Below are 15,323 nucleotides of genomic sequence, written 5' to 3' on the forward strand. Positions count from 1 at the left end.
GTCTGCCTCTCACGCTTCCTGACAATTGAGTTTTCTGCCAATCAATAACCAGAAGCTTTTTATTCCTTGACTCGTTTTATCAAACTTTTCGCCTCATTCATTGTCCCCGTGGCAGGCAGCAGCGAGGTGGGGGCAGGGGAGCATTATTAGAGCGGCTGCTGATGCCGTAGATGAAAGCTGATTACAAGAACAAAAAAAGAAGAGAAAGTTTCAGCGACTCCCCGAGAAGTTCAATTACTTAGTACAAATGATGGAATGTATTCATTAGGGGGCACCTTGGGTGGAAGGGGTAGGGTCACCGAGGTATGGGGCGCATTGTGCCACACGCTGCTGAAATGGCTGGTTACTATTACATAGCAGATGTTGTCAAAGTGAGGGATGGATGGATAGATGGAGAGATAGATAGAGGGATAGATAGATAGTTAGATAGATAGATAAATAAAAAAAAGAGAAGACTGGCAGCACTCTCACTAGTGTGAACAGGTGCGTTCACAATGTCTGCTCATAATGCATAATATAACTAAGAGAAAAACAGTCGCACACTGTAAAGGCTGTGCGATAATAAAGGCTGTGCGACTAATAAAAAACTAAGATAAAAACATTTAGAGGTGTTTGAAATATTAGAATGGCCATTGTAATACCTGCCCAGCAGCCACGTCACAGCAACCTCCCTTATATGTATAGAAAGGATTGATGTCTTTAGACAGGCCTTGCACCCCCTCCCCCACCTTACCCAATAGCCTCATGTGTTTTTAACTTACATGGTTATGTGAAGCCCCACAGGTGTTGTGTCGGTGCATTACCTTCAGGGACTCCACTCGGCTGGATCTTGTCACAGGTAGGAGATCTTCTTCTTGTCGTGACGCCACTCTCAGTATTGCGGTCAGTGGGGACCGCCACTGCAGGTTGAGGGACGCCTGGGGCTGATGGTGAGTGCAGTTAGCTGGAATAGCCTCCTGAGAGTGAGGCAAGCCCCAGGGCCCTGTGTAGGTGCGTAGAACTACAAGGCGCAGAATGACTCAACACAGGCAGGATGTCTTTCAGGGTTTTTACTCACAGTTGATGGCAGGGTGAGTGACCCGGGCGTAGCTGGGATGAACCAAGTGGGAACCAGGTGTCCTTCAGGCTGACTTGTGAGGGTGACTACTAACTCGCCTTCCTTAGCCCTTGGTGGTTTGGGGTAACCCCGACTTTGAGTCCCTATGGGGGTCACCCAGGGAAGATGCTGCAGCCTCTCTCCCCTTCGTTTGCCGTTTGCTTGTCGCCTGGACCAGGCCACTCCAGCTGCTTGCCTCCTGTGACCTATGGGCCCTAACTGTGGCTACGTGGCTGCGGCTTTTGTGGTGTTGTGGCGTGGGCTTTGAGAGCCCCACACCGGCAGGTTTAGCAAAAGAAAGCTGGATCTATCTCCGCTTCGGGATCTGCCGCCCGTTTGGGCCTGGTACTCTCTAGCAGTCTCCTTACTTCCCACTCCGTTGCCCTCTCTCTAGCTGAAGATGGATTTCGGGTAGCACTCCTAGTTGACCGTTCTCCCCCGTCGGTAGCCACTGCGCGGACGCTGTCAGACTACAGCAGCCCACGGGATCTGCTCCTCACTCGAGCTCCCTGGACTCTGCACTGCCTGGCTCACTGCCCCTCCTCTCCTGTTCTTGCCTACGCCACCTAGCAACCAGACTCTCTTACCACACCCCTTGAGAGGAGATGGAGGCTTTTGGCCCCCTCCACTATTCCAGTGGAGGTGAAGGCTTTTCCCCCTCCTGGGATCCCCAGGGGTCCTCTCATAGGTACATGTGTGAGACCTGATCACTATGCGCCTGTGTACCACACCCCGGTCAGCCTTCTGGATTACCTGTGTTGTACTGTCCCCAGCATGGGTGCAGTACTCAGTGGTGCCTGACCAGGTCAGAGGCGCCACAGTTACTTGCTGATCTTATATGTAGGTTTTAAGGAGCCCAGATAGATGCAGTATAGAGTAGGACCCAGCAAGGAAGGTTGCCGTGACGTGGCTGCTGGGCAGGTATTACAATGGCCACTAAAATATGCCAAACACCTCTAAATGTTTTTATTAGTTTTTTATTAGTTTTCCATTACGGTGACTGTTTTTCTCTTAGTTATGTAGATAGATAGATAAATAGAGATAGATAGATAGATAGATAATATAGATAGATAATATAAATAGATAGATAGATACATGGATGGATAGATAGATAGATAGATACATGGATAGATAGATAGTTAGATATTCTCTTAGGCCTTACATAAATGGCAAAGGTTCTACTACTCTTTGCAATGTTAAATACATACCATACACAGGTTGTACACTAAGGCCATTTGTGTGCTGTATGTGTTTTTCATGGACCCATAGACTTATATTGCCACTTTTCATTCATGATACCGGAGAAAAATGGACATGTTCTGTACATGAAAGAAAAGAGATAAAACATGTACAATCAACAAGGACGTGTGAATGAGGCCTAATTCTGTAAATATGGACACCGTGAAGTGCTACTCCTCTTGTTCCATCTTGGTAGTTGGGTCCGTCCGGCCTCCAATGCTGCAATTTGGTGAGATTGTAAGGAGGTGGACACGTTCCTTAGACTGGGGACCCTGCAGTGTCCCTTAGCTCGAAGGTAAGGTTGATGGTAGTGAGGTCTGAGACGCCAGAGTAATAGGGAAGAAGTAAACTAACAACCGGGAAACTTCCACACTGCACAATAAACAAACCACAGATCACCAAAGATTGAATCAACAATATAGGACCAGAATAACTTCACAAGCTGGAGCTATTATCAGCACTGAGCACCAGGGTCCAGTACCTTATATGAGACGGCTGTAATTGATAATTAGCAACCTGAACTCCTAGAAGAGTTCCCCAGGCAAGCAGGAATTAACTCCTGCAGGACTGAGGAACAGAGCACATGAAACAGCCGACGCCCAGCTCTGGATGAACAAATAGAAGTCATCAGGTTGCTGGTCAGACCCTGCAGTGTGAACAGAGCCTGACGCTGCAGTGGCACCTAATGAGTTTAGAAACGAACATTACATGACATTACCACTCCTTCTACGAGGGGTCTCTGGACCCTCAGACCCAACTGCGTTTAGTCTATCAGGATGGTTGCGATGAAAGGCCCTAACAAGGCAATCCGCATAGATCTGCAATCTTGGAACCCAAGTTCTCTCCTCAGGACCATAACCCTGCCAGTTCCCCAGGTACAGCAGAGAGCGATGCACTTACCTGGAGTGAATAATTTTAGACACCACAAACTCCAGGCAGCGGTCCACGAAGACTCGGACTGAAGGGATGGGAGGTGAGGCTCCTAAACCCACAAATCTCTTTAAAAGGGATTTGTGGAACACATTATGGATCATGTATACCACTGGTAATATCAAACGATAGGCCAGCAAGAATTAAGTCATGCAGGACTTAGGAATAGTGGACATGAAACAGCCAATGCCCAACTCTGGCAGAACAACAGGGAGACATCAGGTTGCTTGTCAGACTCTGCAGTGTGAACACAGCCTGACGCTGCCGTGGAACCTAATGAGTTTGGAGCTGAACATTGAATGACAGCGGTATTGTGATGTCATGTGAATTATGTCATGCGTCCTGTGTAAATAATGTGACATCGGAATTGTGATGTCATGTGCAATGTACAGCAAGACTCTATATGGTCACCAGACTGTAGGGTAAGAAATAGCTAAAAGATGGAACTAGCTCACAATGGGAGGAGTTAGCTTATAGGGAGAGAGATGGTTATCCTCTAGAAAGCAGTTAGAACCAAGTGAGTGACAAAAACCCATAGTCTGAATGTCAACCAGGTCGCATGCAGTGGGTGACCTGAGGTAAGAAGATGAGGAAGAAGACCAGATCTGATATAATGTGATCCTTAAGGATTGACTAAGACACAGAGGGCGGGATCACGTTGAGATTAGAGACCACCTTTTCAACAGAGTGGCCCCAAACAGGAGGGTCAGAAGGACAGAACTCTAGCAGGAAGGCCCCAAGTAGATTACAACTCAAAGTAACAGAGAGAGACGGATCAGTGTGTGAGATAAGTTGACTTTTCCAGGCGGAATCACCCTAAGCGTCTGAGAGTTCAATGCTTGACACCGGAAATATTGGCAAAACCACACTTACTCCCTACTCTATGAGGAGAATAAGACGTGGAGCTGTGGAAAGGGATTCACAGACTGGATGGTGGAGCTACGCTGGGTTGTTCTGAAATGAACAGGACCAGTAAGAACAGGACCAGTCCTGATGGAACTGAAAGTGTGTTTGAACGTGCTCTGTATTGCTAAAACGTGCTGGAAGTTATGTGCCAGCTATCTCATGTATAAAGTTGATGATGAGGAACTGTTATGTAAAACTTTGTTGCTTGAACTGAACTGGTGGTCTACTTGTTGGAGTCATCCGATCCTGTCCAGCTGAAACCATTGGCAAAATGCGGCCTTTACAGGCCTACGACCCACACTACACAGATTCACACGCCCAGCCAGGACCGTGTCTTCCATGCAGTGTACTAGGGAGTCTGGAAGCCATATCGCGCCCATGACTACCGCCCCGCACCACTCTACAACATTGTAAATGACAATTTCCCATAACAAGAGGCTGCATCTTTTGTATAAAATCCCAGGCTACATGCCTGCACCGCTGCTGGGAAGAACGTGAAAGAACGCAGATGGGAAGTGTCCAAGATTCTGTAATATAGCTAATGGTTAGAACTAATGATCAAGACGAGACCTCGTCCACATGATAAAGGGATCATTTATTGCTGCGGTTTAGAGCTGAGCTACTCCAACATATACAGGAGCTCCTGCCTATCCGCCTCTTCAACTTCACCATTCTCATGCTCCTCCACCACTGGCCATTTTGATAAGGCAGATTTTGAGGAAACCATATGAATAAGTGGAGGAGAACCTGTAAGTGCCACAAAATTATGTCTTCAACACATCTGGTAATATAAAGGTAAGGTTGACAATCCCTTTAAGAACCAGGAAGCTCAAAAAGAATATGCTGATGGTCATTATACAGAATGAATATTAGAAAGTGCCACTGAACCTGAGGCTGCCCTCCGTTGTGCCCCAGGCATTAAGGACCTTCTTTAAAAATGTTTACAGTTTATTGGATAGTATCCACCAGATGCCAGATTACCGGAATTGTACTGCAGCACTTATCGCGTAAGGGGAACCCGCCCTTAATTGGAGGAATCGGTGACATCTGCTGGAGATAAGTAAAAATGACGTCAGACAGATCCGTTTCTCTCACCGCGGTATTGTTTTCCACCAAGAGGAAATCACTAACCAGACCCCTGTGTCTAAGAGGGTAAAAGACTTTAATCTGGGAGGATTCTCCGCAACTGCAAAGGTCCATTTTAATGCACTCTCTGATGAAGAACACGACCCCTTAAATCTGCGCTTTATGGACAGGAGCCCAATTCAACAATACTGAATATACAGCACAGGAGATGAGATTGTACAATCAGATTGCTGCAATCTTTCTTATGTACAATCTGTTGGAAAGATCTAAATATTTACATTCAAGTTAACCTCTTCCTCCGCATGCAATCAGAGACCCCAGCACATTATGCCTTTTTAGGTTATACATTTGTAGAGATTGTATGTATCCCCATGAATTTTTGTCATTTTTTTGTGTGTTTTTTCCAAGAGAAGTAGACCTTCCTTTTGGTGAAATTCTTTTCTGGGGTTTTTTCTCCATAAGTTTTACAAAAAGGATTTTTTTTCTGAAATCAGACTTATAGGCCACCGATTCATTAAGCTAGGAGATGTTAATAAATTGGGACACTTCATTACGCACCTTTTTCTACCACACTTTTTTCTTCCACTTAACTTTCCATTAGGCTGTGTGCGCATGTTGCGTCGTGTCCCTGCAGAACTTTCTGCAGGGATTTGACAGCACATGTGCGCGTCAAATCGCTGCAGAAACACTGCATAATGAATGCAGTGTTTCTGCAGAAAAAAAGCCGATTTCATGCGCTCGGGATGCTTCCTCTCCCGTAGACAGAGCGTGAGCTGCATCCAAAGCGCATGGAATAATTGACATGTTGCTTTTTAGAATGCAGCGATATGGAAAGAAATTTTGGAATCCAAATTGCTGCGCTCTCAAACGCAACGTGCACATGGATTAGGCACAATCTTCATAGATTGTGCAGGGGACATGTCGGGCCCCGGGCACGCTGCGTCGGTGCATTACCTTCAGGGACTCCGCTGTCAGTCTGGATCTTGTCACCGGTAGGAGATCTTCTATTTGTCGTGACGCCACTCTCAGTATTGCGGTCAGTGGGGACCGCCACTGCAGGTTGAGGGACGCCTGGGGCTGATGGTGAGTGCAGTTAGTTGGAATAGCCTCCTGAGAGTGAGGCAAGCCCCAGGGCCCTGTGTAGGTGCGTAGTACCACAAGGCGCAGAATAACTCCACACACGCAGGATGTCTTTCAGGGGTTTTACTCACTTCAGGTGGCAGGGTGAGTAACCCGGGCGTAGCTGGGATGAACCAGGCGGGAACCAGGTATCCTTCAGGCTGACTTCTGATGGTGACTACCAACTCGCCTTCCTTAGCCCTTGGTGGTTTGGGGTAACCCCGACTTTTAGTCCCTATGGGGGTCACCCAGGGAAGTTGCTGAAGCCTCTCTCCCCTTCGTTTGCCGTTTGCTTGTTGCCTGGGCCAGATCACTCCAGCTGCTTGCCTCCTGTGAACTGTGGGCCCTAACTGTGGCTACGTGGCTGCGGCTTTTAGGTGTTGTGGTGTGGGCTTTGAGGGCCCCACACCGGCAGGTTTAGCAGGGAAAGGTGGATCTATCCCCGCTCCGGGATCTGCCGCCCGTTTGGGCCTGGTTCTCCCTAGCAGTCTCCTTACTTCCCACTCTGTGCTCTCTCTCTAGCTGGAGATGGGTTTCGGGTAGCCCTCCTAGGTGACCGTTCTCCCCCGTCGGTAGCCACTGCGCGGACGCTGTCAGACTACAGCAGCCCACGGGATCTGCTCCTCACTCGAGCTCCCTGGACTCTGCACTGCACCGGCTCACTGCTCCTCCTCTCCTGTTCTTGCCTACGCCACCTAGCAACCAGGCTCTCTTACCACACCCCTTGAGAGGAGATGGAGGCTTTTGGCCCCCTCCACTATTCCAGTGGAGGTGAAGGCTTTTCCCCCTCCTGGGATCCCCAGGGGTCCTCTCATAGGTACATGTGTGAGACCTGATCACTATGCGCCTGTGTAGTCACACCTCGGTCAGCCTTCTGGATTACCTGTATTGTACTGTCCCCAGCATGGGTGCAGTACTCAGTGGTGCCTGACCAGGTCAGGGGCGCCACATTCCCCCTTAGTTATCACCAGCACGTCCTCGGGCTGCAAGACAACATTTTAAAATGCATAAAACATTAAAACATGGTAAAACTTTTAAAACCACCAGGTACCATACATCACCACCCTCCACCCACAAGTCCGTTAACCCACCCAAAACCCTCTCACGTTGGCCGCGCCTTCAGCCACTTCTGGCAGGATGTAGAGGCGGCTTTCATGGGCTGGTGGTTTCAGGGCATACCTGGCCTGGTGGATCCGCGCCTTCAGCCTCTTCTGGCAGGATGTAGAGGCGGCCTCCACAGTTGGTGCTGACCAGGTACCCTCTTTGTGGTGGAGAGCCAGGCCCCATAAACAGGCATGCTCTCTGGTTGCAGGTAAGCCAAGGCCCTATATACGGACGTGCTCCCTGGTTGCAGACGAGCCAAGCCCCTCAACAGGCTGACTCTGGTGGTGGTGGTGCCCTCTGGTGTAACTATTTACACTGCGAGAGTTTGTGGCTATAGCCAGTTCATAGCCTTAAGGTTTATTTCTCACATCAGTTTATGTGGGCACATTCTTAAACTTGTAAAACGTTGCAAAACAAACTTTTCAAACTGGTAACTTGCTTTACTTTACATGAACCTATGCAGACTCCTCTTCACCAGGGCTTGGGCCTGTAGGGCTGCGGCACCTGTTGCTTCCTTGACCTTTTTCTTCATCTGTGGTAGTCTCGTCAGTAGGTCCTTTGTCTTTTCTTTCTTTATCGCTGTCTCTCCTTTCTTCTTCTTTAGGACATGGTGCTACATCTAGCGCGTACCACCCTCTTTCTCCTTGATGCATGGTAAATTGTACGGAGTCTCCCATCTTTAAGTTTCTTCCAGGATGTCCTCTGGGCAAATGAGCTCTCACATCTCTTCTATTGACGAAGATACCTTCCTTTATACCAGGTGCAACGATGAATCCGTATCCTGACTTCAGGCTAAAGTCTTCCACAATTCCTCTACAAAGGGGTCCTCTGACCTGTGCTTTGGCTCTTCTCAGGAACCGTTTTTCTTCTAGGTCTCTGGCCGTGACTTCTCTCTGCTCTGGGGATGGCGGTGCAGGGGAAAACTGGGTTCTACTGCGGCGCCGTGTCTTGCGGGCTGGATTCTGCGAAGTACAGCTTACAAGCTCCCAGGTGAGGCTTTTGGGCAGATCTTCTTCAGCAGACGGTGTCAGGTCTTCCTCATCCCAGCGGGAATATGGCAACATCTCCGGCTCTGGGTATGGATCCACTGCTGGTGTCTCCGGGGTCAGCTCCTCACTTGCGGCGCGGACGAGCGTTGCTGCTGCGGTGGGGTCTCGGCGGGCCGGGCCTAGCATGGCGGCGGCCTGGGTCAGCGTCACACCCGCGGCATGGATGAGGGTCGCGGTGGCAGCCGGTTCTCTGCGGGCCGGACTGGGCGTTGCTGCAGGGACCGGGTCTTGGTGGGCCGAGCAGGGCATCGCTGCGGCGGCCTGAGCTTGGCGGGCTGCACCTGGCGTGGCTGCGGCCTGCTTCAGCGTCGCCGCGCCGGACGCCTCTTCAGGGACCGCGGACGTGACAGCAGGGGTCGGGGCACTCGCGCTGGCAGGGGCATCACTGGACTCACCCATCGGTGGCAGCATCGGGGTCTGAGTCGTCACCGCCCGGTCTGGCACTCGGCGCGCGGCTCTCTCTTCATAGGCCTGAACCGCCGCGGTCATTCCCAGGAACTCCGCACGTCCCTCTCTGATCAGCCTTCCGACCCTGGCCTCCAGTTGATCGCAGAACTCGGCGAGCTCCCGGCACCACCAGGCAGCGGAGCCCGGCTCTGGGTCTCTGCATTCAGACGCCATTTTCTCTAGCAACAAGCTGCTGGCTTCTTTTCCGTTCCGTCGTCTCTGGACGCTTCCGCTCTCTTCACAAGCGAGGTCAGAACTCTGCAGGGGATCTCTGGGTAGCCACACCTCTTCGTGGGCGGTAACTTCTTCCAGCGCGGGCTGCTGTTGTTTTTCAGCGCGCTTTCCATGGTGGCAATATGGCGGCGCTTCCAATTTTTCAAGCGGACCGCCCAGGCACATGGTCACCTGTCTGAACAGGTCTAGTCCTTATCCTGTTCGTGACGCCAGATGTCGGGCCCCGGGCACGCTGCGTCGGTGCATTACCTTCAGGGACTCCGCTGTCAGTCTGGATCTTGTCACCGGTAGGAGATCTTCTATTTGTCGTGACGCCACTCTCAGTATTGCGGTCAGTGGGGACCGCCACTGCAGGTTGAGGGACGCCTGGGGCTGATGGTGAGTGCAGTTAGTTGGAATAGCCTCCTGAGAGTGAGGCAAGCCCCAGGGCCCTGTGTAGGTGCGTAGTACCACAAGGCGCAGAATAACTCCACACACGCAGGATGTCTTTCAGGGGTTTTACTCACTTCAGGTGGCAGGGTGAGTAACCCGGGCGTAGCTGGGATGAACCAGGCGGGAACCAGGTATCCTTCAGGCTGACTTCTGATGGTGACTACCAACTCGCCTTCCTTAGCCCTTGGTGGTTTGGGGTAACCCCGACTTTTAGTCCCTATGGGGGTCACCCAGGGAAGTTGCTGAAGCCTCTCTCCCCTTCGTTTGCCGTTTGCTTGTTGCCTGGGCCAGATCACTCCAGCTGCTTGCCTCCTGTGAACTGTGGGCCCTAACTGTGGCTACGTGGCTGCGGCTTTTAGGTGTTGTGGTGTGGGCTTTGAGGGCCCCACACCGGCAGGTTTAGCAGGGAAAGGTGGATCTATCCCCGCTCCGGGATCTGCCGCCCGTTTGGGCCTGGTTCTCCCTAGCAGTCTCCTTACTTCCCACTCTGTGCTCTCTCTCTAGCTGGAGATGGGTTTCGGGTAGCCCTCCTAGGTGACCGTTCTCCCCCGTCGGTAGCCACTGCGCGGACGCTGTCAGACTACAGCAGCCCACGGGATCTGCTCCTCACTCGAGCTCCCTGGACTCTGCACTGCACCGGCTCACTGCTCCTCCTCTCCTGTTCTTGCCTACGCCACCTAGCAACCAGGCTCTCTTACCACACCCCTTGAGAGGAGATGGAGGCTTTTGGCCCCCTCCACTATTCCAGTGGAGGTGAAGGCTTTTCCCCCTCCTGGGATCCCCAGGGGTCCTCTCATAGGTACATGTGTGAGACCTGATCACTATGCGCCTGTGTAGTCACACCTCGGTCAGCCTTCTGGATTACCTGTATTGTACTGTCCCCAGCATGGGTGCAGTACTCAGTGGTGCCTGACCAGGTCAGGGGCGCCACAGACACAGGTCGCATGCATTTACGCTGCGGTGCAATAGGCAGCGTAAATGCATGAAATTCTTCAACGTGCGCATGAGCAGCCCTTAATATGCTTGGATACAGCACTCTGTGACCAGACAGTTTCTTTAGCAATGACCTTTTGTGGCTTACCCTCCTTGTGGAGTGTGTCAATGATTGCCTTCTGGACATCTGTGAAGTCAGCAGTCATGACCATGATTGTGTAGCCTACTGAACCAGACTAAGGGACCATTTTAAATGTTTAGGAAGCCTTTGCAGGTATTTTGTGGTAATTATTGTAATTTTCTGAGATAATGACTTTTGGGTTTTCATTGGCTATAAGCCATAATTCATCAACATTAACAGAAATAAACACTTGAAATAGATCACGCTGTGTGTAATGACTATATAATATATGCATTTCCCTTTCTGTATAGAATTGCTGAAATAAATTAAATTTTGATGATATTCTAATTTATTGTGATGCACTTGTAATTCACTAAGAGCCACCTGCCACTTCATGAATGAAACGCCTCTTACAAGCTCTGTGCACCTCTGCCAGAAACATCACTAGAGTACATTTCTATCATAAGTTATGCAACTAAAGTGAAGTAACATTTCATGAATTTGACAAGCAGGCTTAGGCGGTCTTTGCCCATTACGACATCGCAAGCCGATGCTGCGATGTCGAGTGCGATAGTCCCCGCCCCCGTCGCAGGTACGATATCTTGTGATAGCTGGTGTAGCGAAAAATATCGCTACACCAGCTTCACATGCACTCACCTGCCCTGCGACATCGCTCTGGCCGGCGACCCGCCTCCTTCCTAAGGGGGTGGGTCGAGCGGCATCATAGCTACGTCACACGGCAGGCGGCCAATAGCGGCGGAGGGACGGAGATGACTAGGATGTAAACATCCCGCCCACCTCCTTTTTTCTGTATAGCCGCCAGCGGCAGGTAGGAGATGTTCCTCGCTCCTGCGGCTTCACACACAGCGATGTGTGCTGCCGCAGGAACGAGGAACAACATCGTACCTGTCGCGGCACCGGCATTATGTAAATGTCGGAGAATACACTGATGATACGATAACGACGCTTTTGCGCTCGTTCATCGTATCATCTAGGATTTACACAATACGATGTCGAAAGTGACGCCGGATGTGCGTCACTTTCGATTTGACCCCACCGACATCGCACGTGCGATGTTACAACGTGCAAAGCCGCCCTTAGACAAATCCCACCCATGTTCTACCCACTGTAGCAGAGTTAGCCAGGACGGGCATGAAAATGGCAAAAAAATTGCGTAACTTCCATGGTTGCAAAATTTTTTGCAACATTTCAAAACTGGAGAAACTACCTTCATGACTTTTGGCCATAATGTTTAAAAATGAAAAGTTTATAGTCATACATTACTTTTTTAATGTAACTAATTTAATAATCTCAACCCTAGCCCTAAATGTAGCCATAGCCCTAAACCTAGCCCTAGCCCTAAACCTAGCCCTAGCCCTAAACATAGCCCTAAACCTAACCCTAGCCCTAAGTCTAGCCCTAAACCTAGCCCTAAACCTAACTCTAGCTCTAAATCTAGCCCTAAACCTAGTCCTAGCCCTAAACCTAGCACTAGTTAGGGTTAGAAAAGGGCTTTATTTTCAGGCCAAGTGAGAAGGAGGCAAGAAACAGCAGGAGAGCGCAGCACAGGATATTCTTATCTACTGCACTGTGTAAAATGAGGCTCATTAATAACCGCTGAAAAAAAGGGCATAATGGCAGTCATTAAGAAATTATATAAAAAAAATCCTGAGCTCTACTTTGAGTTTATTCGGTGTATCTGTGTCGCCCTGGGCAAGCCAGGGGACACGGGTCACAACACCACCACACCCCACACTCCAGGTAGGCACATCAATGCTAACCACAAATCCTTGTTGCCTTCCTCCAGGAGTTTGATGATGCACACCAGGGGGTGGGCCAGGCGGTTGGCTCCGCCCACCGAGGAGCTCACAACTCTGGAGGCAGGAAGTAACCAGGAAGTGAAGCCCAGGCAGGGCTAGTGTGAGGAGCTAAGTAGAGGAGTTAAGAAAGTGGAAGTAGGAAAGTGGAAAAGGAGGAAAGCAAGTAAAGTGACAGCAGAGAAAGACAGCCTGAAGGGTCCAGCTTTGTGTAGGGCCAGAACAGCAAGGTCAGCGACGGCGGTGACTGTCTGGAGGGGGACCGTTTGGAAGTTCCTGGAAGGACCCCGTTGGCTGTGTGCCCGGAGGTCTGGAGCAGTGTTCCGAAGGACAGTCAGCACCAGGGCAGGGGCCTCTCGGACCCCGGCAAGGCTAGGAGTCGCCAAATTTGCCAAATCCGTCAGTGACGGGGACGCAGATCCCCCAACAACCAAGTCCCGATTGAAGGCAACAGCCCAACCCGTATTGGAGAGACACCGCCACCGCCAGGGCACCAGTTTCCCCAGGGCCAGCGCCTGCGGGCAAAGTGTAGAGCTCCTCCGGCCCAGATTGCAGTCGGGGAGCGGGTAACCGGAGGGAATCCACCGCGACCACAAGTCAAACATAGGTGCAAGGAAGAGGGACATCACCGTCACCTACCGGGAGTGCAGGTGCAGCCGTCTGTGGGACCGTCCTACAAGCCGTTTGGTTTACCGTACAAACTGTGTCCATGTCTCAGGCTGAGTGAGTACCACAGTGCCGCAAGGCACAGCGCTGCCCCCCGCGTCCCTGCGCCCATCAGGCCCCGCACCTACTTCTCCATCACCGGGCCCCGGGATCACCAACCCCTACCCACGGAGGGGCAACACAACAACTGGCTGCTCCGCATCACCATCCCCGGGAGCCCCATATTGAGCAGCGGTGGTGAAATCACCACAACCGTGGGTGGCGTCACGAACTATAACAATCCCCACACCCAACAACCCCCTTTCACTCACGGGCGAGGAGTGTCGCTCGAGAAACCCCGGGATCCGGCCCACCGCTCGAGCCACCACTGAGCAGCTGCCGGACCCGAGCAGAAGGGGTGAGCGCGGTGTGCTGACACCCTCCTCCCCGCCCGCGACAACTTGGCGTCACGAACAGGATCTTACCGCTCTGCCGTCAGGTAGAGGTGCGCCTTGTTACCGCCGGAGGCATCCGGCAGGAAAATTTCAGAAGCCGCCATCTTTGGCGCGAAAAGTTCCCGCTCGAGCGTCTTCTCGAGCAGTAGAGGCGCGAAGGCCAAAACTCCGCCCTGAGAGGGGAGGGGCCGGAAAGAGCTAAGGGGGACGGAAACAAGATGTCTGCGCCCGACGGAGCCGCTGGAGGAGCGGTAGTCGCAGCCGCAGCGGCACCCGCGGATGGGAATGGGCCTGCCCAGGTCCCGGTCGTACCGGCGGGAGGTGCCGCGGCCCCCGCGCTTGCTCAGGTCATGCCGTTTTCCTTGCCCTATGCGCCCGGAGCTGCCTGGCTACCGCGGTATGACGGGAAACCGGATGCCCTACAGGCCTTCCGGGAAAAGCTTAACCCGTTGCTAGAGCTGTACCCCCTGACTGATAAGCAACGTGCAGCGATAGTGCTAGGTCAGTTAACCGGTGCGGCGGAGCAGGAAGCGGAGACCTGGGCCGAGGGGGACCGGCTCTCTGTAGCCACCATCTTCGAGAAGCTACAGACTGCCTTAGAGACCCGGACTGAAGCTGAGCTGAGGATGCAGTTTTACCAGTGCCGGCAACGAGCTGGAGATAGCATTCGGGACTATGCTCTACGTCTGCAGACCGCCCTCCGCACACTGAAGCGGGTGAACTCTATTAATGAGGCGGATAGCAACAAGATGTTAGTGGAGCAATTTGCGCAGGGGATGAGGTCCCCTGAGGATCGTAAACAACTCCGGCTGTGGGCCCTGGAACACCCTGATGTGGACTTTGCTGTGTTAAAGGAGCGGGCTATCAAAGCACTACAGCCCCCAGCTGCTGAAGTTCTGGAACCCGTCCCGTGGCCCGTCGAGACAGCTCCTGTTGTGGCAGCCTCAGCCAAACCAACCTCTTTAATGCCTGCAGCCCCGAGCAGCACAGTAGAAGAGCTGGCAGCCCAGGTCCGTCGCATGGACGGAGACCTTGCCAAGATCCTTGCTGCGCTACAACCTCTGACCAGATCTCAGCCTCCAGTGCAGATACAGCTTGCTGACAGTCCTGAAGATGTTCCCTGGATGCAGCGGAGAAGCGCTAACAACCCACGGAGCAGACCCCCAATCTGCTACAAGTGCCGTAAGCCAGGCCATTATTACCGAGAGTGCCCGTTAAACGAGCAACCCCTGGGGCCCCGGGCCAATCCTCAGGAGTAGAACACCGTGGCCCCCCGGACTGGCGAGACCGATATATCGGGGCCCGCCCTATCATCCCCGTGGCTGTGGACGGCATACCAGTGATGGCTCTCTTGGACACTGGATCACAGGTAACTACCATACCGTACACGTTGTATCATCAGTATTGGGCCACAGACAAGCTGGCGCCTCCAGACAATAGTATAAATTTGATTGCCGCTAATGGACTTCCATTGACCCAGGTGGGGTATAAACAAGTGGCTATGACAGTGGGGCAAGCTGAACTGCAACACCAGGGTATGATTGTGATCTTGAATGAACCCAGTGATCATAACCCGAAAATAGTGCTGGGAACCAATGTGATGGAACACTGCATGGCTGATGTGTTGAACCTATTGCAACAGCTAGCCGCCACAGCGGCGGGGAGCCGGCAGAGGGCTGTGCAGCGTGAGATCCGCGCCCTGATGTACCG

This window comes from Anomaloglossus baeobatrachus, chromosome 5 (genome assembly GCF_048569485.1).
Source record: "Anomaloglossus baeobatrachus isolate aAnoBae1 chromosome 5, aAnoBae1.hap1, whole genome shotgun sequence".
Lineage (NCBI taxonomy): Eukaryota > Metazoa > Chordata > Amphibia > Anura > Aromobatidae > Anomaloglossus > Anomaloglossus baeobatrachus.